Source organism: Rhinopithecus roxellana, chromosome 10, assembly GCF_007565055.1.
Source record: "Rhinopithecus roxellana isolate Shanxi Qingling chromosome 10, ASM756505v1, whole genome shotgun sequence".
Classification (NCBI taxonomy): Eukaryota; Metazoa; Chordata; class Mammalia; order Primates; family Cercopithecidae; genus Rhinopithecus; species Rhinopithecus roxellana.
Window position 1 is genome coordinate 105,166,271 of NC_044558.1, and position 26,228 is coordinate 105,192,498.

Genomic DNA, 26,228 nt, shown 5'->3' on the forward strand with positions numbered 1-26,228 from the left:
GTCTAAGCAGTGAACCGCTACTACACACCAGCCGTGTGCCCAGCTCTTCCCGGGGCCCCAGATCCAACACAAAGAGGAGGGAGCCATGCTCGTCTTCATGGAAGGAGATGAGGCCACAGCCACCGTCATCACTGAGGAGGGTTGCATGGGAGGTGGTGCTGATGGGGTGGAGGTGAGGATGACATGTAGAATGGCACCATGCATTTTTGAGCTTTCCCTGTGCCAGGCACCAGGTTTCAATCGTGCCTCCTTAAACCTGCACCCAGCTCTGAAAGCTAGGTGGTATCACCACCCCACTTCCCAGCTGAGGGGCGGAGGAGCCTTGGGGACAGCTAGGAACTTGCCCTAACTGCCCTCTTGCGCCAAAGTGGAGATACGAGGCTGAAAGGGAGCTCCAGAACTTGGAGCTCACATCATCTCTGGCAGAACCAGGCCAAAAAGTACGACCTTGGGGGCCCCCTCTGCTGAGGCCAGGGATCCCGCCTCCTGCCCACATTGCTACACCCCAACCCCAGGTGCCCCCAAGCCAACTAGACTGCAAGTTGCCTCTTGTGACTTCTAAGGGAAAAGAAGAGAAGGAGAGTTCATCCACAGCCAGGATTCCTTTCATCCCCTCACCTCTCCTTAATTGCATCGGGAGTTCATGCCTTTGTGTGTCAGGGGTGATTACTCTAATTTCTTGCAGCCCAATGAGAAGTAAGACATTGGTGTTTGCCAAAACTTGCTGTGTGAGCTGCCAGGGACATTGCATCCGGAAATTTTGTGATGAAGAAACTTTTGAAAAAAATTAAAAATCAAAGGGAAGTTTGGGGAAACAGGGCCAGGGGATTTTCCTCTGGTTTCACCCCGGGAGCTGCTCTCACACCCGCCTGCCCTGTAATCTTCTTGATGCGTTCTGCTGGAGGCAGGCGGTCTAGAAAAAAGCTGGAGCCAGGGGAGAAAAAGAACGTGAGTGAGAAGCAAGTCTGCTGGGGGACAAAGGAGGTGGGGAAGAGATTGGATGGGGGTTTCTTGGGGGCCCAAACCCTAAGCTTGGTGTGGGCAGCTCTCAGGACAGAGCGCTTCCTGTCTGGAGTCCAGTTGCTGCACCTTGGTCCCTGTGTTCATGCTGGACTCTCCCAGGGCAGGACCCTCCCAGTCTCGTGGCTGACTGGCGTCAGGGGCAGGGCAGGAGAGGGACTCTGGCTGCATGGGTCTCCTGTGGATACTGTAACAAGCAACCAACAACTTGATGGCTTAAAACAACACAACTTGACCAGGTACAGTGGCTCACGCCCATAATCCCAGCACTTGGGGAGGCTGAGGCAGGCAGGAGGATCACTTAAGCCCAAGAGTTCAAGACCAGTCTGGACAACACAGCAAGACCCCGTCTCTACAAAAAATAAAAAAAAGAAAAATTAGCCAGGCATGGAGGTGCACATCTGTGGCTCCAGCTCCTCAGGAGGCTGAGGTGGGAGGATCACTTGAGCCAGGAGGTTGAGGTTACCATGAGCTGTGATTGCACTATTGCCACCATTGCTGCCCTTCAGCCTGGGTCACAGAGTGAGACCCTGTCTCTAGAAGCAAAACAAAACAGCAACCAGCTTCATTTTCCTACGGCTCTGGAGGCCAGAAGTCTGCAATGAGTCTTTCAGCGCTGAAATCAGGGCTGGCCGTGCTCCTTCCAAAGGCTCCCAGGAGAGTCTGTTTCCCACCTTCTGCAGTTTCTGGAGCTGCCTGCGCATAGCTTTTGACCCCTTCCTGGGATCACTCTGGCCTCTTGCTTCCTCTTCTGACCTTCCTGCCTCCCTCCTCAAGGACCCCTGTGATTATATTCTCCAGGATCATCTCCTCATCTCAGAGTCCTTAATCACATCAGCAAAGTCCCTTGTTCCATGTCAGGTGACATGCCCAGAGATTCCAGGGATTAGGATGTGGACATCCTTTGGGGAAACCGCAGGCTCAAAACCAAAAGGGACACAGCCCACTCAAATAGGGTCTTCCCCCTGTGCCTCTTACAGTGAGAATCTGCCTCCCTTTCTGCTCACCCTAGATTTCGGAGCCAGCCTGGGGTGCTCAGGCCAGGAGCAGCACCTGTACACAAGTGGCTCGAGCCTGACCCTCTCTTTGGAGCCCCTGATGCTCACGCTGCAGCCCCAAGGCCCGTTCTCAGAGTGGAGCTGTCTTGGAGGCTCTCATCTGCTGTGAAGGAATAATCCTGGACAAACGCCTTTCATTAAGGAGCCCAGGAGACACAATATAGCCTAACAAGAGGATTAGGCTTTTGCAATGTAAACAACCTAACTATAGAGGAAATACACCCTGGCTTTCAATGAAGCTGCCTGGAAAACAGCAAATTTCTTTAAAAAATAAATAAATAAGCAAACAAACCCTATTAGGTTTCCAAAGTGGGGGCAGACAGGGCCCCACCTCCACAGCTCAGGTCTGGGAGCCCCTGTGCCATGCAGCCCTGCCCACCCCCTGCCCTGCTGGGTCTCAGAGATGCCAGCGGAGGTCCTAGAAATTCCCCCTGGTACTCTGCCAGTCCAGCAGCCCGCCCACCACGCCCTCTTCCCTGAGGCAAACAGCACTCTAACCCTTCCAGAACATTCCTCGTAGTCCTAGAGACAGGGCTGGCCTGGCTGGGTGGATTCAGAGCCCCCGCCTCCTCTGCAGCCGCTTCTCATCCCCCACCCTCCCACCCAGCTTCACCTCCAGAGAAGGCTGCTCATTCCGCAGTGAGGTTGCGCCCGCAGCCCCTGCAGGTGGGAGGAAGGGCCCGTCCAACTCCCAGACCCCTGGCTTCAGCCTCCTGGAAGCGCTTTCTGAAATGAGTCTCATAGTTTCTTATAAACTGCACGATTATCTCTAGGAAGTGGCACTGGAGGGGTGGCCTTCAAACAGAATTAAATCTTTGAGGTTTAAGTAGCAAATTACTCTCCTTCCAGCCCCGTTGGCTTCAGACCTTCCCAAGAGCACACCACTGCTTCCTCTGAACAAACCCTCTGAGACGGCAGTGTGTTTTGGAGGAAAGGAATGACCTGCGGCTGGCAGGGCCCCAGGCCAAGCCCGGCCTCTGGTGCCTCTGCTCCAGGGTCAGCAGCCCCCATGGGGAGGTCAAGAGTCTGTCTTGCCCTTGGGCCAGCCCAGGGGGCATGATGAGTTCCTCCTGGCCTCTCTGGGAGGGGAGCCACTGCAGGGGCTCCGTTGGGCCTCCCTGCACTTTGAAACCACAGCCTCAACCCTGCAGATCTTGAGAAAAGCTGGGCAGGTCAGTGAGGGGGATCCTGAGCCGGCTCATGCTCCAAGATAGTGTGAATGAGGCACACAGCCCAGGCCACCTCTGTATGGCAGGCCTGGAGCCCTGCGCATCTGCACCAGCTCACAGAGGAGCTGAGTGAAGTCCCGGAAGCACCTGATGGCACCCTCCGCTGTGGAGAACTGGCCATCGAACAGTGTTTGTCCCCAGGGACCTTCCTGCAGGTGGTTGCTGAAGTCCCAGCCTATTCATCCAGTGTTTGTGGAGCCCCTCCTGCCTGCCGGGGCGGGCCAGGTTCTGGGTGCAGCTCGGAGTCACACAACATCCTATCCACGGACCTTCCAGCCCAGCGAGTGGAATCCTGACCCTGCCTCTAGCTAGACCTGCAGACAATTCCATGCCCCAAGCCCCGGGCAGGGGTCCTGACGGCATCTACTGTCTAAGAGTGGGAGAGACGGCAGAGGGGGCTTGCGGGAGGCACCTTGGCCAGAGCCTGCTACCTGCTGCATCCACGCAGGCTTCTATGAGCAAATGCTTTCTCAGGCAAAGGAAACAGACTCCTCCAGGCTGAAGTTGGAGCAGGCATTGTGCGCTGCTGCCCAGGAATGAGGGAGGAGGGTCTGGACATGGGAATTGGAGAGAGAGAGGGAAGGCAGGACAGTCACAGCCGACACGGAGGGCACGCACCCCACCTGCCCACCACCGCCCTAAGCTCTGCACACACATCAGTCATTTCAGTCCAGACCCTGTGTGGTCAGCCCAATTGTTGCCCCCACTTTCCAGATGAAGAAACTGAGCCCTGAGAAGCTGAGAACCCTCCTTAGGGTCACAGAGCTTGTGGGTGGCAGTTGGGTTTCCAGCCCTGGCATTCTGCTAACAGAGCTTTCTGTATCTACTATAAAGTGAGATCTAATCCACAGCCACACAATTCACCATTTTAATATGTAAAATTTCATTTTTTTTTTTTGAGAAGGAGTTTTGTTCTTGTCACCCAAGCTGGAGTGCAAGGCGTGATCTCAGCTCACTACAACCTCCGCCCCCTTGGTTCAAGCGATTCTCCTGCCTCACCCTCCTGAGCAGCTGGGATTACAGACGTGTGACACCACACCTGGCTAATTTTTTGTGTTTTTAGTAGGAACGGTGGGGTTTCACTATGTTAGCCAGGCTAATCTCGAACTCATCATGGTTTTTAAAATATTCACAGGTCCGGTGATAATGGGCAATATCAAATTTTAGAACACTTCCATCACCCCCAAAAGAAACCATGTACCCACTAAGCAGTCACTCCCCATGTCCCTGTCCCCTCACCCAGCCTGTGGCACGCAGCCCTCTCCCTTCCAGTCTCCACGGGTTTTCCTCCTCTGGACACTTCACACACATGGACTTAGGCCATGTGGCTTTCCGTGTCTGGCTTCTGTCTCCAAGTCTGCTTTCCTGGCCCCCCCAGCCTGGCACTCGTGTTGGTGACGCATTCCTTTTCATGGCGGAATCATATTCCGTCACATGTGCACACCACGTTTATTCATCCAGGCGTCCATTGAAGGACTTTGGGGCTGTTTCCGCATTTTGGGTCTTGGGAATGGTGCTGCGATGAACATCCCTCTGCGTGTACATTTGGGTGAGGACATGCACTTTCATTTCCCTTGGGTGGACTGGTCAGTTCATGGGATTCCTCTGAGTTTGACCTTTTGAGAAACCATCAGATTTTTCCACACAGCAAACACCCATCCTTTCATGGGCACTCCTCTGTATGACCCCGACAGGTGCTGCCCAGGAGGCACCATTAGTTTTGGGGCTGATGGACGCCATGCCGCCAGATTCCACTGGTTGTAGACCCAGCCCTGCTTCCCAGCTGACCTGACAGCAGAGATCTCGAGGCTGAGTCCCCCCTGCAGTCTTCCCTGCCCCAAGGTCATGCTGCTCTGCATGGACAGCGGGCCTCTGGGGGCATGAAGGCACATCCCCCCTCCTCAGCGTGGGAGGACTCTGCAGGGCCCGGTGTCAGGGCCTCCGGGGGTTGCTGTTGCCTCCATGGGGCCGCACCCACCTCAGTGTCTCCCATCACCCAGCCTGCCTCTTTCCCCCTCAGCAGGTGCTGTCCCACACCCCTCCAGCTGTGTAAAGAATCCTTCCAAACTCTGGGGGCTTAGAGCACAGTCATCTTATTATAAATGGCAGAATTCTAGACGCACTGGAGTGGTTTTTATGCAGAAAGAGGGTGTAGGGCTGGCCTCCAGGGGATACGCAGCTGGGGCTGGAGCACTGGGCTCTCTGGGCCATTCCAGTTCTCGGCAGCCTCTGCATGTGACCCTCCAGAGTATGCCCCGGAGCACCTGGACTCCCTGCATGGTGGCGCACACATCTTAAGTGTGCCTGCCAAGAGCACCAGGGAAGGATGTGTCACCTTTCACAGCCCAGTCTTGGAAGCCGGGCAGCCCTGGTCCTGCTAGACTTCATTAGAAAGCCAGGCATGGAGACCCAGTTTAAGGGGAGAAGGCATGTTTTAAATACAGAGTATAATAGAGCATTTGAAGTACAGTAAGACCAACAAATCAGGAAACGTCGGCCTTTGAAAAGACAGTTTGTTACAGTTCCCAAGAGGAAGGGACAGGCCACACCATGCCAGGCCATGCCAGGCCACTCAGGAGCACCAGATAGAGCTGAAGGCAGAGGCAGAGGGAGAAGCTGTGGGCCAGAGCCTTTCTGGGGATTTCTGTAGGAGGAGCAGGTGATAGGGGTTGACTGTGTCCCCACCCAAGTCTCATCCTGAACTGCAGCTTCCATAATTCTATGTGTTGTGGGAGGGACCCAGTGGGAGGTAACTGAATCACAGATGTGAGTCTGTCTCGTGCTGTTCTTGTGGTAGTGAATAAGTCTCATGAGATCTGATGGTTTTACAAAGGGCAATTCCCCTGCACACCCTCTCTTGCCTGCCACCATGTAAGACCTGCCTTTGCTCCTCCTTCACCTTCTGCCATGACTGCGAGGCCTCCCCAGCCATGTAGACCTGTGAGTCCACTAAACCTCTTTCCTTTATAAATTACCCAGCCTCAGGTATGTCTTTATTAGCAGCATGAAAATGAACTAATCCAGCAGGCAAGGCAGGGTAAGTGTGCTCATCATTGACTGGCCTGAGTAACTCTGGTAGGTACTGGACCTAGGAGCTTCCCTCGTTGTCTGGTGCCTGGTCCTGGCATGACTGGAACAGGTGGATAGTGATCCAGGGTGTGAGAGCCCTGCAGAGTAGTGGTTGGGGTATGGACTCCGGTTGACTGGTTTGCGTTTGAAAATACCACTTGCAGGTGAATTGTTCACTACCACTAGACGTTGGCTAAGTCAGGGAGGGCCAGTCTCTCCAGGGTCAACAAGGCCCAGATGTCAAAGCCTCAGGGTACAGAAAATAAAAGACGTCGTCAATAGAGCATAGACCCCACCCTTTGATGGGGAAGTCACCAGTGCTGGGATGGGAAACACTGCTGAGGTTATTTCTGGCACATACCATGTGCCAAGGGTATTGACCCCAGGGGCACTCCCTGCTAGACATCTAGAGTGATGCTCTCTGGTTTGGTCTCTGCTTCCTGGAGATACAACCAACTAATTTACAGACAAGAGAGAAGAGGGAGTGAAAAATGCTGTCTGGAGACAAAGAGCAATACACTCATTATCAAAAAGGAGGAACAAAATAAATTACACTGGCCGGATGTACAGAGGGTGTCAGTGGGCCGGCACAGAAACAGATGGGTGACTCTTCCACAACCCATCTGGCTGTGCTGGATGCCAGGGAGAAGACATGAGGCTGTGTGTTGTTGTTTGAGCTCACCCCACATTCACACCTGCTTGCACCTGGGAGGCCTTCAATCGACCTGTGTCAATGGAATGCATGATGCCATTCCTGGCCTCATCAAACTTAGAAATGGAACCAACTGATAAGCCAGATAGCCGGCTTTCAAAACATTTACTCTCTAGAGATACTTAGATGTCTTTAGCTTCTTGTGAATTCCCCTTCCTCATGTGTAAAATGGAGAAGACGCCCGGAACACTGCGGGACAGATAGAAAGCTCTGTGCTTGGTCCAGTGCCCGGAACACTGCAAGTGTGCAGTGGATGTTATCTGTGATTATTCTTTCCGAAGGTAGGTGCATCACTCAAAGTTCATTTTCACCAGAAGTACTAATCTTGATTTTGTGCAGCCAACAGAGAAATGGACCCTTTATTACGTTAATTTCAACTTAAAGGATTGGCCTTAGATCCTAAAGAAGGGAGCAACTTGCTCATGGCCTCCCTGTCCTTGATAGGATTAGATAAGAAGCTACGTGCAAAGTGCAGCATAGAGCTGGACATGTAGTGAGTGCTCCATAAATCTTTATGACGATTACCAATACTCTTCAAGAGAATTACATCATGTATTTATTACACGTGAGATGTATCCCTGCCCATTTTTCTCCTGCAATGCTCTTTAAGCTCAGTGCTGCTAAGGTCTACGAGTCATATCTGATCTCCAAAAGCTTACAACTGCTGCGAAAAATAAAACTTGCGGAGCATGAAACAGAGGGAGAACATACGTGGGGAATGGCCCATTAATCTCTGTCAGTCCAGAGATGCCAACGACAGACCTTAGGCGAAGGGGAAGGGATCTTAGGGCTGTTTTCTCTTAAGCACATGTTTTATGTTAGAGATCTGGTAACTAATAAAAATGCTCCTTAGAGGGGGAAAAAAAGGATGGGTGTAGTATAGTTGGTAAAGTGCCTGTATAATGTGGCGCTTCTGAAATAGGAATTAATTTTTGCAAAAATCAAATCTGCTACTTAATTTCATGCAGTAATAGAGAGGCAAACCTATATTGTATTTCCTTTAATTTTGTTGTGTGTTTGCACAGGGACAGTTACTATGGAGGACATCTCAAGGAGAAATCGATCCACTCAATGATTTTACGAGTTATATCACAAACATTGTAGTTTCTTCTAAATTTCTGCTCCAAAGTTGTTTTTTTTCTTTCTCCTTTTAAAACTGCCCCTGACGATGGGGTGGTGGGGAGGTACCTCAGAGGTCACGGTTCTAGAGCACAGTCCAAGAAAGGTGCTTGCTGATGCGTGAGGTGGGGAGGACACTGAGGTCTGCAAAGGATGGGGAAATGATATTAAAAATAAGATGCAGGAATGGATGGATAGAGGGATGGATAATGGGGAGATGTGTGATAGATCAAATGGGGAAAATATCAATGGTGAAAAGGGTATGTGCTACCCATGGGTGCAGTGGGTATTCACGCTGTAGATCTTCCAACTTGAATGCATGTTTTAAAGTTGCTGTTGTAAAATGCTATAAAGATAGGGTCTTGAAGAGAATGTTCACCTCCTCTGTTCTGCTGCTGGTTACAAACTCCTGCGGCTCACAAGGGTGGACGAAGCAGGAAGAGTTGTCAACACTGAGTAGTGGGGATATGTGGTGTTTGCTTCTGTTATGGAGGGAGATTGAGGAAGGTCTGCATATTCAATATTTACAGATGGAGGATACGGATGTCAGCTACCTCGTCTAAAATAGATCTAAAAGTCAGCAGGATGAATGGAGAGAGGGCTCCCACTTGTAGTGCTAGAGGGAAAGCTGAGTGTTCTTGTGGATGCTTGAACTTTGCTGGATTTTCATTAAATTGTGGAGGGCGCAGAAAAGGACCCACCCGCCACCGCAGCGACTGAGGGGTCGAGGTCAGGAGCACAGGCCGGGGTTTCCATCTTGGCTCTGCAGCGAGTCGGCGCTGGGGTCCTGGGCAAATGTTCCTCTCGGAATGTAAGCAGATTCCCTTTCCTCAAAACTGATAAAAAACAGCAGAGCCCACAGGAAAAGAGCGGGGACCCAACATGGAAGCCCAGGAGGAGCGGAGCGGCTGGACCTGGGCCTGCTTTCTCCTTGCTTCACTTTTCTCTGCGTGTGTTTGCCACACACTCCGCTCACGGTTCTGACCTGACCCTCATCGCTTCTCAGTCCGTGGGGTGCAATGCCACCAGCGTCTCTCTTATGTTGAAGTCTATCTTTTCAAGTCAAATGAAGCCAACAACCTCGTAGCTCCACTTCCCGATTCCCAGGGAAGAAACTCTCTGGTCCCACTTAGGTGAAACGCCCTTTCCTGGTTCCATCGACTGGTGTGTGGCTGCTGGTCCACACTGTTTGAACACAGTTACTGGCAGTCCCTGGATGCAACCGTATGGTTGAAGAGAGCCTGTTTCAAGAAAAGGGAGGCTGAGTAGATGTCTCTTGGTGGTGTTCACTGCATTTATGTTCTCTGTAAAATTTGTCAAATGGGGATAATAAGTATCTCATAGGTTTTAAAGAGTGTATTTGGCATGAAGGCTGGCAAATGGTGAATGCCCTAAACTGGTTGTAATTATTCATCAGTGAGAACTAATAGAACCTTCTGACACAAATTGTGTAATAGGACACTTGGATGCAATTGTACTGGGCAGAGAGTATTCTAGTTATCTCTTATTGAAAGACAAACTACTCTGAAACTTAGTGGCCTAAAGAAACAACAATCATTTATTTTGCTTATGAATCTGCAGTTTGGGTGGAACTTGGTGGAGGGTGCTCATCTTAGCTTCATGCAGTGTTGGCTGGGCTACCTGACCTGGCTGGAGGATCTGCTGCCTGGATGGCTCACTCACGTGGGCAGTAGGTTGGTATTGGCTCTCAGTTGGGAGCTCAGCTGGGGCTGCTGGCTGGAGGCCTCTGCTCCTTCCACATAGTCTTCTCCACAGAGCTTCTTGGGCTTCCTTACAGCATGGTGGTCTCAGGATAGACTGACTTGTTTCATGGTGGCTGACTTCTCCCAGAGTGAGTGTTACAGGAGGCCCGAGTGAAAGCTGCAAGGCTTCTTATCCCATAGTCCCAGAAGGCTCAGAGCATTCCTTCTACTTTATTCTACGGATCAAGCAAATCATCACCAAGGCCAGCTCATGTTCAAGAAAAAGGGAATTTAATTCCACCTCTCAATGGGAGAAGGAGCAAAGAATTTGTAGTCATTTTTTGTCTACCACAGTTGGTCCAAGCAGTAGTGTGAGTATCAGGCTATGGTACTGCAGTATTCTTGGCATTTATTGAAGTGAATACATTCAAAATTTTCCCATCTTCCATGCATAGCTGTGAAAAATTCAGTCCTTGCCCTCAAAAGCTTAGGTAGTTGGGGAGACAAAGCATAGCCACTTGCCCACGCTGTAAATGCATGTTAATCTATATCAGAAGTGCAGAACCCGAGGGCAGAGATTCTCAACGCGGGAGTGTGTCAGGAGAACAAGAGCAGGTGTGTTTTAAAAAAACGAATGCCTGGGCTGGATGGTTGAAGAGGCTGCTTGAGTAGGTCTGGAGAGGGGTCTGGGCAATGGAAATAAACAAATCACTTTATTTATCTTTATGTAAAGGGGATATATGTATATAGTACCAAATTTATCAGTACCAAAGAATGTATTATAAAACATAAATCATCCTCCTACTCACTCTTGACCTCCAGCCACTACGTTCCCCTACTCAGAAGCAAATGGACATGGGTTCAATTGCTTTGGTATCTCTACAGAGATATTTTAGGCCTATACACACATATGTTTAACACTTTTCCTGTTTAGAAAAAAAAGTGCAGCTCACTGCCAGCACTCACTGAATTTTACATAAACACATTCTTTGAGGCTGAAGCAAGTCTGTCTGATTTTCCATGGGAAAATAAAATATAAAACCTGTCCAGGGAGTTACTTATTTATTTATTTTTTCAGATAGAGTCTCGTTTTGGCCAGGCTGGAGTGCAGTGGCATGAACTCAGCTCCCTGCAAACTTTGCCTCTCAGGTTCAAGTGATTCTCGTGCCTCAGCCTCCCGAGTAGCTGGGACTACAGGTGCCGGCCACCATGCCTGACTAATTTTTGTATTTTCAGTAGAGACGGATTTTCGCCATGTTGGCCAGGCTGGTCTCAAACTCCTGACCTCAAGTGATCCGCCCACCTCGGCCTCCCAAAGTGCTGGGATTACAGGCCTGAGCCCCCGCACCCAACTTCAGGGTGTTATTTCTAAACAGAACGAACATCAGAATCATATGAAGAATCGTCTACTTCAGAAAAACCAGATTCATCAAGTGAATCCTCAGCTAATAACTGTTCAAGAACCATGTTAACATCACGCATAGAAACGCTACATGTTCTAGGATATGACATTTCCAGTGATGGAGAATTACCATATTTTGTAAATGGAATTGCCACTGCTGAAAACAGAAGGCTATAAATAGAACGATGTATTTTGTTTCCAACGTCGACATACTAGAGCGATGTGAAAATGATAACAAGAGTGAGATATTTCACGACAAAGTTATCTTGGGGAGAATGCCGCACTGCCCACAAGTGCTGCTGGCAGGTATTCTCAGTGCGAATGGGAAAAGGGTTAAATGGTGGATTTGAGTATAGGCAAGTACGTGTCTATTATAGACATATAATCTATGCGTGTAAATACATTCGGTTTCCTTTATGAAGATAGATATGTAAGTGTATCTCTATTAGGTTTCTCCAGAGAAACGGAACCAATACACACCCGCACACACACACACATACACACATATATTTATATACACATACATATAATATTTACTTATTTATTGTAGGAAGTGATGTATGAGACTATGAAGGCCAAGAAGCCTTATGATCTACCACCTACAAGTTGGAGAACCAGAAAAACTTGTAGAGTGATTTGGTGCAAGTCCGAAGGCCCAAGAAGCAGGGGCAGGCAGTGTAAGTCTTGATCCGAATCCAAAGGCTGGCGGCCCAGGAGCTGTGATTCCCACAGGCCGAAGAGGATGGATCTTCCAGATCACACAGGGCAAGTAACTTCGCCCCTCCTCTGCCTCTGTGTTCCATTCGGACTTTCCACACACTGGATGATGCCACCCACGCTGGCAAGAGCAGACCTTCTTTACTCAATCTAACAATTCAAATGACAATCTTTTCCAGACACATTCTCACAGACACACCCAGAAAGAATGTTAACCAGCTACCTGGGAATCCCTTAGTCCAGTTAAGTTGACACAAGAAATGAACCATCACAGTATCTGTATTTATATATTGATACCTACACACAAGGACACACACATATATATTCTGTCTTCATTCCTCCCATGGTAACATTGTTTCCACAGTTATGCACCTCGCTGCTTTTTTTTTTTTTTTTTTTTTGAGACGGAGTCTGGCTCTGTCGCCCAGGCTGGAGTGCAGTGGCCAGATCTCAGCTCACTGCAAGCTCCGCCTCCCGGGTTCACGCCATTCTCCTGCCTCAGCCTCCGGAGTAGCTGGGACTACAGGCGCCGCCACCTCGCCTGGCTAGATTTTTGTATTTTTTAGTAGAGACGGGGTTTCACCATGTTAGCCAGGATGGTCTCGATCTCCTGACCTCGTGATCCGCCCGTCTCGGCCTCCCAAAGTGCTGGGATTACAGGCGTGAGCCACCGCGCCCGGCCCTGCTGCTATCTTTTTTAGAAATTTCCCTTTTTCTTTTTAATGCCTGCATTATATCACATCGTATGGAAGGACTCCCATCCCTGTTTTTATGTGGCCATTTTAGATGGCTTCCAGGTCTTTCGGTGTAATAAAAAATCCACATGGGCAAGTCTGTCTGAGACAGATTCCTATTTTAGGGTCAAATGGTGTAGGCATTTGAAATGTTCGATAGTTTTGACACCATTGCATTCCCCGTACGTTGTATCAGCCCACACTTCCATCAGTGATGTATGAAAGCAGTCGAGTTTTGTAGCCAGCTGCCCGGCAGATTCCAATGGACAGAAAACTTTGAGAACCATGTTTGGGGAAAGCACAGCAGAAGGAAGGTTAGAGGAGGAAGCTTTGCAGCTAGAGGTTAAGGGAGGGTGCCTGAAATAGCACAGCCTGTCAGGGAGTGCCAACGACTTGACTCCCCACTCTGAGACATCACAGATGATTCAATAAAAACACTTCAGCATGCTTCCCCAGGAGCGCGGCACTCATGCCTAGGACCCGTCAGAAGATGCTGTCCTGGAAGGTGAACATTCAGGACTGGGGGTCCCCTGCGAGTGCTGACTTTTCACACCTGGCTTGTTCCAGCCAGTGACCCACCTCCTAGCGGCTTTGACCCCTGCCAGGGCGAGGAGGAGCTTTTCCGAGGTCATAGTTAATGCATCCCAGGTGAGACCAGCACAGCTCTTGGGCTACTCAAAAATAGCGTTCTTATTTACTCGCGAACTGCCACTGTGGTGTCTGGAAGCTGCTTCAGACTTCCCCGTGGAGTTCATGGAAGGAGTAGGTGTAGAGACCACAGAAGCTGGCCTCGGTTTGAGGATCGCTGAAGCGGTTTAATAAATCCACCAGGAGCCATCATATTTTCTCTCCGTTGGTATACATTTCAAATTTCCCCTAATAAAGGGCTTTGATAAATGTTTCTGATTAAGATACAGAGATGATTAAATGTACCTCGATTCCTTCATCTATTTTATAAAACCATTTCTGTGGCAGCTGAAAATTTAAAGCGCCCATGTTAAACAGAGTTGAAAGCAACTTTTACACGCTGTGGGTTTCCCCCTCCCTAATTTGTAGACTACTCCCCCTGTTTCATCTCCTAAAGACAAAATCCATCAAAAACTCTCCTGACAGCATCCAGATGCCTTGAATTGGCTGTAAAATATTTCAAGGTCTCAGAGTAATTTAATGCCCTATGAAAGTAAAATAAATTGTGTACAAATAATTCAATAAGCTCAGGGAAGTGGGGAAAAAAAACATTAAGCATGTCACAGATGGCACCTCCAGGCAGTTTATCAAAGCAAGTTTCATAATTTAACAAAATCATCTTGGCATCGCACACAAAGGCCTTCCTGTTTGATCCCGTAATAACACTGCTTAGCACTTTCTGGGGAACTGGCTTCCAGTGCCAGAGCTGTTTCCAAGCATTAGCTAATCAATCATCAAAAGATATTTTTCACGCAGGCAGGCAGAACTCGGAATCCTTACTCGACCACCACGGAAGTGGCCAAGGAAGCTAAGAGGCTTTCCCAAGGTCACCTGTGGGGCAAAGGTCCCAGCTGGGGTCCCAGCTAATGAGTCTCTGGTTTCTTCTGCGCCCCGTGACAAGGCCTCCTCCTGCCTGGCTCAACCACATGGCCAGCACCCAGTCGTCCGGAGGATGCTGGAGGATGCTGGTCGGAGCTCCTGTTTTGAGCGTAGGGCTGAAATGGCCCTTCATCCGGGACAGCAACGTGCTTCTCAAAACAGAGTTTCCGAGTCATCTTCCGCTCCCCTGCCCTGAATCTCAAAGGGGACTCGGATTGTTTTCTTTTCCGAAGAACAGAAAGCTTTGCTTTTGGCTAAGGGCCAAGGAATCTGACCCCTGAGTTTTGTCCAGCGACTTACATTTGTTTCTGGTTGTTTGTTTGTTTGGGGAACTATATGTTTAAATTATAGAATAATACGTGCATAGGTTGAAAGGGAAACCTCACAGAAGGGTTTAAAGGTAAAAGAAGAATGACAAATAAAATGAGTAGATGTTCCCGGGGGAGGAGGAGCTTAACTGACCCTTCCTATACCCCCTCCCCCAGCACTTAGGAACTCACTTCTGAAGAACAGCTCAGGGAAAGGGAAAAGTGGAGACACCTGGCAGACGCCACCTGGTTGCCAAGGTTTACACCTCGTGATTGCCCCATGTGACGTGAAGACAAGGGCACGTTACCTCCGGCGTTCTTCCCTCAAACCCAGTCTAATCATGACGAAAAGCACCCAACAACCCCCACCTGAAGGATGTTCTATAACATGCCTGACAAACATGAAAAACAGAGACTGAGAAGTGGCCACAGTCAGGAGGACCCGAAGGAGACAGGATGACCCTGTCTGGCATGAGCTCCCGATGGGACCCTGGAACAGGAACAGGAGCATTAGGAGGAACGGGGGATGTTGGAAGGAGGTCTGAGGTTGACAGTAGTGAGTGCCAAGGCTGGTATCTCAGTTTTGACAAATGGACATGGGAAGGGGAGATGATAACATATGGGGAAATACAACTGGCTAAAGGGTATACAGGAGTTCTCGGTATCACCTTTTTTAAAAATTTGAACTAATAAACTTTATTTTTAAGAGTGGTTTTAGGTTTACAGCCTCTGTACTATCTTTGCAATTTTTCTGTAAATCTAAAACTATTCCAAATGCATTTGTTTTAAATTTAAAGGTAAAATTTTTCCCCCACCCCTTCCCCTGCCCCATTTGACAGAGATAACACTAGAACGATTTCTAGAATATTCTTCCAGAATTCTGTGATGCATATGCACATTCCCTTTTCCCTTTTTAAAACCAAGATTGAGGCCAGGCGTGGTGACTCACGCCTGTAATCCCAGCACTTTGGGAGGCCGAGGCGGGCAGATCATGAGGTCAGGAGTTCGAAACCAGCCTGACCAACGTGGTGAAACCCCGTCTCTACTAAAAATACAAAAATTAGCCAGGTGTGGTGGCACACACCTGTGATCGCAGCTACTTGGGAGGCTGAGGCTTGAACCCAGGAGGCTTTGGTTACAGTGAGCCAAGATCGTGTCACTGCACTCCAGCGTGGGTGACAGTGCAAGACCCCATCGCAAACAAACAAACAAACGAACAGACAAGGTTGAATCCTCCACTCTATGTTTTTGGTTTCTTGCCTTCTTCATTGAATTTACACCTGGGAGGTACTTTTGTGGAGAATATTGTTGTACTTCATTCTTTCTAAGTGACTTTGAGGTCATCTATGGTTAGTATGTTCCCATAATTTTTTAAAACAGATCCTGATGGGTAGATCAGGCTGGCTTTGTTTACTTGTTATTATAACAAAACAATGAATCAGGTGTATCACAGATGTCAATAAACACAAGAACTTTATTCACTCAAAATCAGCTTCACTCATAATTTTAAAAGTCTAGATAAAGAGAAGGCTGGGCGCAGTGGCTCATACCTGTAATCCCAGCACTTTGGGAGGCCGAGGCGGGTGGATCACCTGAGGTCAGGAGTTTGAGACCAGCCTGGCCAACATAGTGAAACCCCATCTCTACTAAAAATACAAAGAAAAAAAAAAAATCAGCCAGGCATGGTGGTGGGCGCCTGTGATCCCAGCTGCTTGGGAGGCTGAGGCAGGAGAATCGCTTGAACCCAGGAGGCGGAGGTTGCAGTGAGCCGAGATCGTGCCACTGCACTCCAGCCTGGGCAACAGAGGGAGAATCCGTCTCAAAGAGAAAAAATAAAAAGATGATACTGACATACCATTTTTGATTTCTTGGATTGGTAAAGATTGAGAAGTTTGATTGTCACCAGTCTGGTGAAGGCGTGGAGAAACAAACTCTCACTCCCACTGCTTGAAGGAGTGTCAGGGGTGAAAATGCTTTGGGATGATTCTGACGACGTGCATACCCATTCAGAAAGTGCTTGGCCGGTGACCTCTTTTTGAGAAGGGTGTTGGATACGTAGGTGTGTTTACTTTGAGACTAACCTTTGGGTGACACATTCATGACTTATAACTTCTCTGTATGTTATACTTTAACCAAAAGTTAAGAACAAAGGTCTCTAGATTTGAGCAGGCCCCCTGGCCTTCCTTTTTGAGAAATACATGGAAATAAAAGACTGGAAGTCTCCAGACATGGTCCTCTCCCTGGCTGAATTATATTCCCAGTACCCACAGAAATTCCGTTTTATATATATATATATAAATGTTCTTCAAAAAATCTGTGAGTAAATCTAATAATTTCTTAATACAATGTGATACTTATTAGGTTAAAAAAAATCATACAAAATCATCCCTTTACCTAAATTTCCACGACTGGGCTCACCATTATTAAATGGCATAATAATTGAGATTCTTTTTCTTCCTTCTCATTTGCAAAGACTTAAAAAATTCCTAGAATTTAGAGAATTAGAGATTAGGTTGGGGAAAAGAGAAAAGGGATGGGAGTTAACAGAGTTATTGTGCTAACCTGTTAACCAAACTTTTCTATGAGAAAACACAAGGTAAAATCAAAGGTGCCGCAAGTTCTAAAAACCATACTAAAGATCTGGAAGAAGCAGGCACAGACCTCTGCAAGGGGCTTTCAGTGCATGGCCTGCTGCTAAGATGAGCAATATGCCGCTTTAAGAATGAGAAGCAAATGACCAGTTTTCCCTCTTGGTACAAGCTGGAGGTCATGCTTGGGAATTGCAGGAAAACATTTAGACAGCCTCTCTGCTCCCCCAGGGGGTATCAGCAGGCCTGGATTGAAAATTGATACTCACATGTATTTTTGTAAAACCACTAGGCATTCCCTAGGACTGAATTGGTGGTCCTCAGTCCCGAAGTCCTAGCACTCAAGTGGAAAAAAAGACATTGACCTCCTCCATGGAGGCGTTTCTCCCCTCCTCCCACCCCAGAAGCAAGCCCAACCTTTATTTGGCTGCTCTTTGATAAAGCAAAGTCTCCTCTGATTTCCCCGTATTTTTTCAGCTTCTGCGTGTCACGCGAGCCTTTTACATTATTAATAAAAGTTTCAAATTCAGTTACTTTGCTCTTGAATATGAAAGCTTCTCTTTGGGGGACTTTGAAACACACTAGATGCAAACTTTCCATGGAGGCACTTAGAGATAAAGCGTGATGATCATCCTCCTTTGAACATCTAGAGATTTTAGAAAGCAAGACCGCCCATGGAATCTGGAATTGTATTTGCACTAAAAGAAAAGGCAGAGAGGACTCACAGAGCTCTCCGTTTTCATGTGGCATAATTAAAAGTTTACTTTCTTCAGGCTGTTGCCATGGGAGCAGCATTTGGTTGCATGTCTAAAATCATAAAGGCCGGCGGGGACAGATGAAGGCAGTCGAAAATGATTTGGGAAGGTGTTTTTAAGAATGTGTGATTTGAGAAGGGCAGATTGGAGGTGGGGAGGAAGAGAACAGATGAATGCATCCAAATGGTTCTTTTGACTTCAATTATTTTTGCCTAGAGGCAAATTTTTAAAAGATCTTCATGTTCTGAGTAAAATTCTAGCCAGAGGTTGATGGCTCTGATTGCTCCTAAATGGAATTATTCTCATAGTCAACATTTCCTTAGGAAACGGACTTTGCTTCCTTGTCTACTGCAACAGCAGTGCCCAGACACAAATAGGTTTGAGGAAAGAGCTAGTTTACTATTCAGACTGGCAAGATAGATTCCTGGGGAGCAAGGCTCAGTGAATAATCCAAAAGCAACATAGTCTAGGCTTAGCCCAGTTCCTGCCTTTTCTAGGAGATCTTTCTGAAGTGCTTTGGTTCACATGGATGTCTTCGTTAACCAAATGCCATAAGGACAGCTTCTACTTTGTCCTCTGGGCTGGGCCGAGGTCTCACCAGGCTGCTCTGGGACTTCCAATTTTGATGTGGTCTTTAACAGTGCAGCTCTGGGAGCTGACATATCTGGTCAGTCCTTTCCGGCCCTTAAGGCAAAGTTCCCCGGATTACCTGGCTTAGGAGCCATGAACATTTATTCCTCACGGGTCTGGGGACTGAATGCCTGAGATCAGGGAGCTGGCTGGGCTGGATTCTAGTGAGATCTGTCTTCTGGACTCTGGACTGTCAGTTTCTCCTTGTGTCCTCATGTAGTGGAAGGGGCGAGGCAGCTCCCTGGGGTCTCTTTTATAAGGACACTTTATCGCCTCACAGGCCCCCACCCTCATGAGCTACTCTCCTCCTCCAAAGCCTCCACCTCCTAGCACCTTCCTATTGGAGGTTAGAGTTTCACCATATGAATTTTGGGGGACACACACATTGCACCTGGTTTGAATTCTGGTTCTATCACAACAAGCTGAAAAGCCTGACCAAGGCCACCTGCGGCTCAGCTTCCTTGGAGGCATAAGATCAGCTGCATTTCAGAGGCCCCAGTGAGGATGGCAGGAGAAAGCAGACTCAGTGCTTGGCTCGGAGCAGGCACATGGTAGGTGCTCAGGAATTAGGAATTCTCCTTCTTGTCAGCAGGTCCTTCCCGGCTCCCACTGCCTCTCACCCTCAGAGGCTCAGCACTCATGGACTGATGACTGGGGACCTCCAGCTTCCTGTTTATTGGGATGAAGTGATCATTAACTATGGAGTGTGGGTGAACTCTGCACTGGTCACTCTGAATACATTGTCTCACTTAATTCCCTCTACCCACCAGGAACACTTAATTCCCACTACCCACCGGGAACACTTAATTCCCACTACCCACCAGGAACACTTAATTCCCACTACCCACCGAGAACACTTAATTCTCACTATCTACCAGGAAGCAGGCGCTGCTCTTGTGCCCATTTCATAGTCTAGGAAACAAAGATCAGGATGCACCTGGTGGACTGACCAAGTGCTGTGGACCGAATGTGTGTGTGTTCCACAGAATCCATCCGGTGAAACCCTAACCTCCAATGGGAAGGTGCTAGGAGGGGAAGCCTTGGGGATGATGAGCTCTTGAGGGTGGAACCTCTTGAAGGAGATTAGTGCCCTTATAAAAGGGGCCCCAAAGAGCTGCCCTACCCCTCCTGCCATGTGAGGACATGACGACAAGTGGGCAGTCTGCAACCAGGAGGAGGGCCCCCCTAGAACCTGAGCCGGCTGTATCCTGATCTCAGTTTTCCAGACTCCGGGACCATGAGAAATGGATGTCTGCTGTTTGTAAGCCATGAAGTTGGTGATGCTTTATCATAGCGGCCTGCATGGAGACACCCAGGTCCCCAGCTCAGGAATGGTGGAGGGGGCACCAGAGCTGCTGCCCTGTGAAGTGGATGCTGCTCTCTTCTCTGCCTTATGGAATATCCCTCCAGTATGAACAGGGGCCTGCTTGCTGCTGGGTGCCTACTGCTTGTTAGCTCATTGGCACCTCATGGTACCTGCTCCAGAGAGTGTGATCTCCATGTCACAGACAGGGAGGCAGGCTCAGGAATGTGCATGCCCCATTAGAGACCACAGAGCCAGGTGGCAAGGAGAACCTCCGGCTGCGAGTGAGATGGTCCCAGCCTGGGCTGGAAAGCCCCAGACCTCCTTCAATTGAGTACCTTCAGGAGAGTCTTGAACAATTCCAGGTGCAAAAAATTTGAATATTTTATGGCATGGCAAGGAGGGCGCTCAGAGACCACGGACAGTCCAAGGCAGGCACTACCAAAGTTCAGGGCAAATTAGAGCAAAATTTGGACGTTTTACTCAATCTGACCAGCGGAAATGCTTGCTGGAGTCTCGACTATGTCAATCACTAAGTATCCAAGCCATTCGTGGCTTGATAACATAAAGTTAGCATCCTTTGTGGCTTCATTTGTGACTCCTGTAGGTCAGTGCCACTGATGCTTTCCCTATTTTGGCAACTGCGATCAACACCATGGCTTATGCAGCAGTGTGTAGTTTTGCTGAGCGCAGCCTGATTGTTGAGAAGCCCCTTAAATATGTGCTCACTCAGCCTCACAGCATCCCAGGGGGTGGGACAGGCCTTGTGGGGACCAGCACATCTAGGACAGTGAATGATAGCCGATGGGATTCCAGCCCTTTTCACAACTTGGCTTGGCTGTGGTTCCAGGGCATGCTGGGGATAGCCACCCTGCCGTGAACTCAGCTCTGTGAAAAGTCATTTTCCCAGAACAAACAAATTGGTGCCCTTCCTGTTTATAAAATAAATTTAAATAAAATGAAATAACCTCCTCTGGGGCATTGTTGTCAGTTTTACAGGATTCTTCATTCATCTTCCAGGCCAAGGGTTGTGAACTCAAAAGCTTCCAGGTCCAGACAGGTGACATAAAGGGGTCCGCCACGGGCAGGGTGGCTAGCATCTGGGGGTGGTGAGGACTGTTGCCTACCAAGGCACCATTGGCAAGCTGGCTCTGCCTAACAGCTCTCACATGCGGAGGTTGGCCCAGGACAGCAAGATGTGATTGTTTTTCAAGAGAACCATAAGTAAGAGTGCTTGTGTCAAATCTCCAGACTCTGGAAGCACTAGCAGTGCGTGTTCCTTAAATAACAGCGAATGGCTTAAGGAATAACAAATCTCCTTCTTGTCTACCTGAAAGCCATGCTCATGCCCTGACCATCTCTCTGGCATTTCCTGTTCCATTTTTGAGCACCTATGGTGCCCCAGGCACTGCAGCAGGCACGAGGGCAGACGATGAATCAGATTTCTCAAAAGGCACATCTGTAGTCCCTGGAGCTCCTGCTTCCCCGGCACCTGGCAAATGTCAAACGTGCTGGTGCAATCAGGCAAGTCATGCCCAGCAATGCCGTTACCCAGCAATGCTGTTTTCTAGCACTGAAGACCTTTTCCTCCTCAGCAGTGACTGTGGACTGACGATCCCAGTGACTTCATCTTTCCTGTGTCCTGCGTTTCGCTGTCACTCAGAGACCCGAGGAATGCATAATCCAGCACACCTCAGAGTGGTTCTTAGAACACACTCTTTCCACACCCTCAGCTGAACACATGTAACTTTTCACTTTCTTCTTAATTGAACCTAAAGAGATTCCCAGATGAGAGCTCAGGAAGATGCCTTTGAACCTCCCGAAACAGCCCTCCCTCCTCCCCTGTCTCGAGACCAGATGGGCCAAGGTGCTCCTGTCATTTGCCAAGGGACAGCCAGGCAGCTCGAGGATTGAATTTCTCCGGGGGCACCGTCGCTTTGATGCCGCCCTGATGTCCCCAGGGTCACAGTTCCTGGTGCATCTGCAGGTTCTTGGTGACCCATTGTTGTCTACTGAATGAAATGGCCCTCCCAGACTTGGTCAGCTGAAAAGATAAGCATGAAGAAGTGATGAGTGTTCTGAGCAAGCATCGTGCATGAGCCTACATCCCAGCCCACCCGTGATGGACTAGGTGGGCGTTGCTGCAGTTTGGGGATGGCAGTACCTGTGTTCATTCCGTCCAAGAGCTTCAGTAAAGCCCAGCCATCAGATATGGACTTTTAAGTGGAAACGGGACAAGGAGATTTTCTGCACATTTTCTCCCCACAGCGATGGTTTCCAAAGTGTTTATAAATAGTCTCCCATACCCCAGGGAAGAACACTAGGATGTGGGAAGAAAATGTTACCATCTATATTAATTTATTACTATTTCTATTTAGTTGTTTTTATTTAAAAACATAGGATAAGGCCGGATGCAGTGGCTCACGCCTGTAATCCCAGTGCTTTGGGAGGCCAAGGCAGGAGGATCACTTGAGCCTTAGAATTCGAGATCAGCCTGGGCAACATAGTGAGACTCTGTGTCTACAAAAAAAGATGTTAAAATTAGCTGGGCGTGGTGGGACTTGCCTGTAGTCCCAGCTACTGAGGAGACTGAGGCGTGAGGATCACTGGAGCCCAAGAGTTGCAGTCCAGTCCAGGCAACATAGTGAGTCTCCATCTCAAGAATAATAAAAATAATAATGAATACAAATATACAGTGTGAGAGAAGAAATCAAACCTCACGTTTGCTAGATCAGTAGGCTGACTCTAGTTTACAGTCATCTTTTGCATATTTCCAAATAGCTGAGAGAGAATAATTCAAATGTTTCTAGCCTTAAAAAACACAAATATATAAAGTGACAGATATCCCAACTACACTGATTTGATCTTTACAGGTATTAAATGACACATGCATGGGAAACTAGGTAGATCTCGTATGTATCAATAAAAAAAAATAAAGTTAACAAAAAGAAAAAAGTAAACCTGGCTATGAGGGAAGTAGGACCATATTCAGCTAAAGTAGACATTTTCATCTGTCTTTGATATTTTGCAGTAAAGGCTAAAGATGTCCTTTTGAGGGTGTACATATCTGTAATCACAGCATGTGTGACAGCCACAAGCTGCAGATGGTACCTGTGTAGGGTGTGGGAACTCCAGTACCATGCAGGGCATTGCCTTGGATGATGATATTTTCAGAATAGTGGCTGATGGTTGACACAACTCCAAACTAAACACAGTGCAAGCTTCCCTCCTTTCCCATTGCAATTACAACTCCGGAAACTCCACGTACATTGAAATCGTGCAAACACGCTTTGTGTTTATTTACAAAATGGGTAATTTTGTAGGGTCAGATGATTATAAACAGACCTTTCTCCTTGTGGAAGATGGGACAGTTATTTATTGGGGAGGGCTGTCCTCAGGCATCGAGAGACCTCCAGCATCTCAGCCCCTGCTCTGCAAGTGCAGGTAGCTACTGCCAATCACTGCAGCAAACGAAAACACTTCCACCAATCTCCATAATCCTTCCCGGGGCAGACCTGCCTCCCATACGTGGCTGGGTTAAATTAGTTGCATAGTGTTTTATCACTCACAACGTTGGGGTCCTACCTGATAAGCCCCTACAGATTTGCACGTCACAGCTCTGGCCTAAGATCAGCCTTTCACGTAGACTGGAGGCTGGGATGCCTGAGGCTTATTGTTGAAGCTTTCGCATTTCGTTCCGTGCGATTTTCCTTTCTGGGTTCTCTCTCTCACTCACGTGCATGAGCACTGCTATACCCACTCTCCTCCTCTCAGCTAAATCAGGAGCTGAAATGGAAAGACCTGAAAGGCCAGGGGAAGTGAAAACCGAGTGAAATGGGTCAGAGGGTATTTATTCAACACAGACACACTATTTTTTTGAAACATGTGACTCCCTTGAACTCCTTTTGTACTGCCCCACTTTAAAAATGTTTTATTGTGGTAAAATAGGCATTCTATAAAATTATGTACATTTTAAAACAACTAAAAGAGTAGAATTGGATTGTTTGTAACACAAAGGACAAATGCTTGAGTGGATGGACACCCCATTCTCCATGGTGTGATGATTACGCATTGCATGCCTGCATCAAAACATCTCATGTGCCCCATAAAGATATACACCTACTATGTACCCACAAACATTTATTTATTTATTTTTGAGACAGAGTCTTGCTCTGTTGCCCAGGCTGGAGTGCAGTGGCACAATCTCAGCTCACCACAACCTCTGCCGCCTGGGTTCAAGCAATTCTCCTGTCTCCACCTCCTGAATAGCTGGGATTACATGCGCCCACCACCACACCGGCTCATTTTGTATTTTTGGTAGAGACGGGGTTTCACCATATTGGTCACGCTGGTCTCAAACTCCTGACCTCAGGTGATCCACCCGCCTCAGCCTCCCACAGTCCTGGGATTACAGGCGTGAGCCACTGCACCCGGCCCATAAAAATTTTAAATTTAACTAAAAAATGAAATTTAAAACAAGAAAAAATAAAAATAAAATGTATCGTTTTAACCATTTTTAAGTGTACAGTTCGTTGGCAGTAAGGATAGTCACAGTGATGTATAACTATCACTGCTCATCTCAAAACCTCCCTATCTTCCCAAACTGAAACTCTGCCCCATTAGTCACCAACTCCCCATTCTCTCCCCACAAATCCCTCCACTCACCTCCTACTCTTTGTCTCTGCGAGTCTGATACCCTAGGGACCTCCTGTAAGTGGAATCAGACAGTATTCGTCCTTCTGAGTCTGACTTCTTTCACTCAGCGTGATGGCCTCAGGGTTCACCCATGTCGCAGAGCATGTCAGAATTTCCCTCCCTTTGAAGGCTAAATAATATTCCACTGCGAGGATGGATCACATTTTGGTTCTCCATGGAGACTTAGGGATGGACACTGGGCTACTTCTCCCTTTCAGCTCTTATGAATCATGCTGCTGTGAACACAGGTGTCCAAACACCTGTTCAAGTCCCCGCTCTCACTTCTTTGGGGTTTATATTGAGAAGTGCAGTTGCTGGTTCATAGGGTCGTAGCGTTTTCATGTTTTTGAGGAACTCCCACTCTGTTTTCTGCAGTGGCTGCACCATTTTCCTGTCGTTTCACTTTTGGTGGAGACATGAAATCGTAGGCTATCCACTCCAGTGAATGCAGCCCTGGAGGGAGGGACAACAGTGGCCCGGTTCACTGAAGCCTACAGGCCCGGAGATGGCTACCTACCTGGGCTCTCATCCCTGCTTTGCTACTCACACCCAAACTCTGAGGACTTGGACCAGTCATTTCACCTCTCCTGGTCTTTGTGTCCCCAGCCAGGAAATGGGGGTTTTAACAGCACCTGCTTATCGAGTTGTTTTGCAGGTCATAAACCCAATCCCTGACACAGCTCCTGGTGCATGGTAAGATCTGTATCAAGGCTTCATTCAATGAAGTGTGATCTGATCTTGCCAAATCTTCCACATTATTAAAGAGATACTGGAAATCTGGATTTTTTAAATATGACACCTCCAACTTGAAAATGTTGACAACTTAGTTCAGGTTAAAAATAAAATAATGTGTGGGTTAACGAGACATGTCTGTGAGCCAGAAATGTCCCTGGGCTGCCTGTGTGACCTGCAATAACAAAACGATGTGATCCATCTGCAACAGCAGAATTCAAGGAAGGCTGCCTGGAGGAGGAAGCATTGAAACTGAGCCGCAACACAGACAGCACGGAGACAGCGAAAGACAGGAGGCAGCCCAGGAAGTGGGCAGGTAATACACGGGCAGGCTTTAGGTCTGTCATTTAGGGAAGAAGGTGTCCATTCTCAACACAAACCCAAACGTTTTAACGATCCAGCCTTTCTGAGCAAACAAAGCAGCCACACTTCGACGTGTTCATCAACATGGTGGTTGAACTTTGAGTTTGTGCCCCACAGTCCAGGGAGGCGATTTCTCTGCCTGCACCTGAAAGCCAGTGTTATAACCAGACAGCATTCTGGGTCTTGTCACCAGCGATGCACACTAGAACAAAAAAAGTAAATGAAACTGGTATTACAAGGGGCTCTGATTTCAAAGGGAAATCCTTCAAGGACCCGGATGAGAGGGCCCAAGTTCTCATTTAAATTGCAAAACTGCAATGAAGTCTATCACCCACTACAGAGAAACTGATCAGTGGCTTCATAATGAGTATACCAATGGCAATTTAAATTACTGGCGCCTTTTACAGTGTGTGCCTTTTGATAGTCGTCATCCCCCACGTTTGGATTCTCTCCTAGAAAGCTGTTACTACACACACAACTGGGGACCCTGAGAGCACCCAGGTCTTCTTCATTCTGTTTAATCTC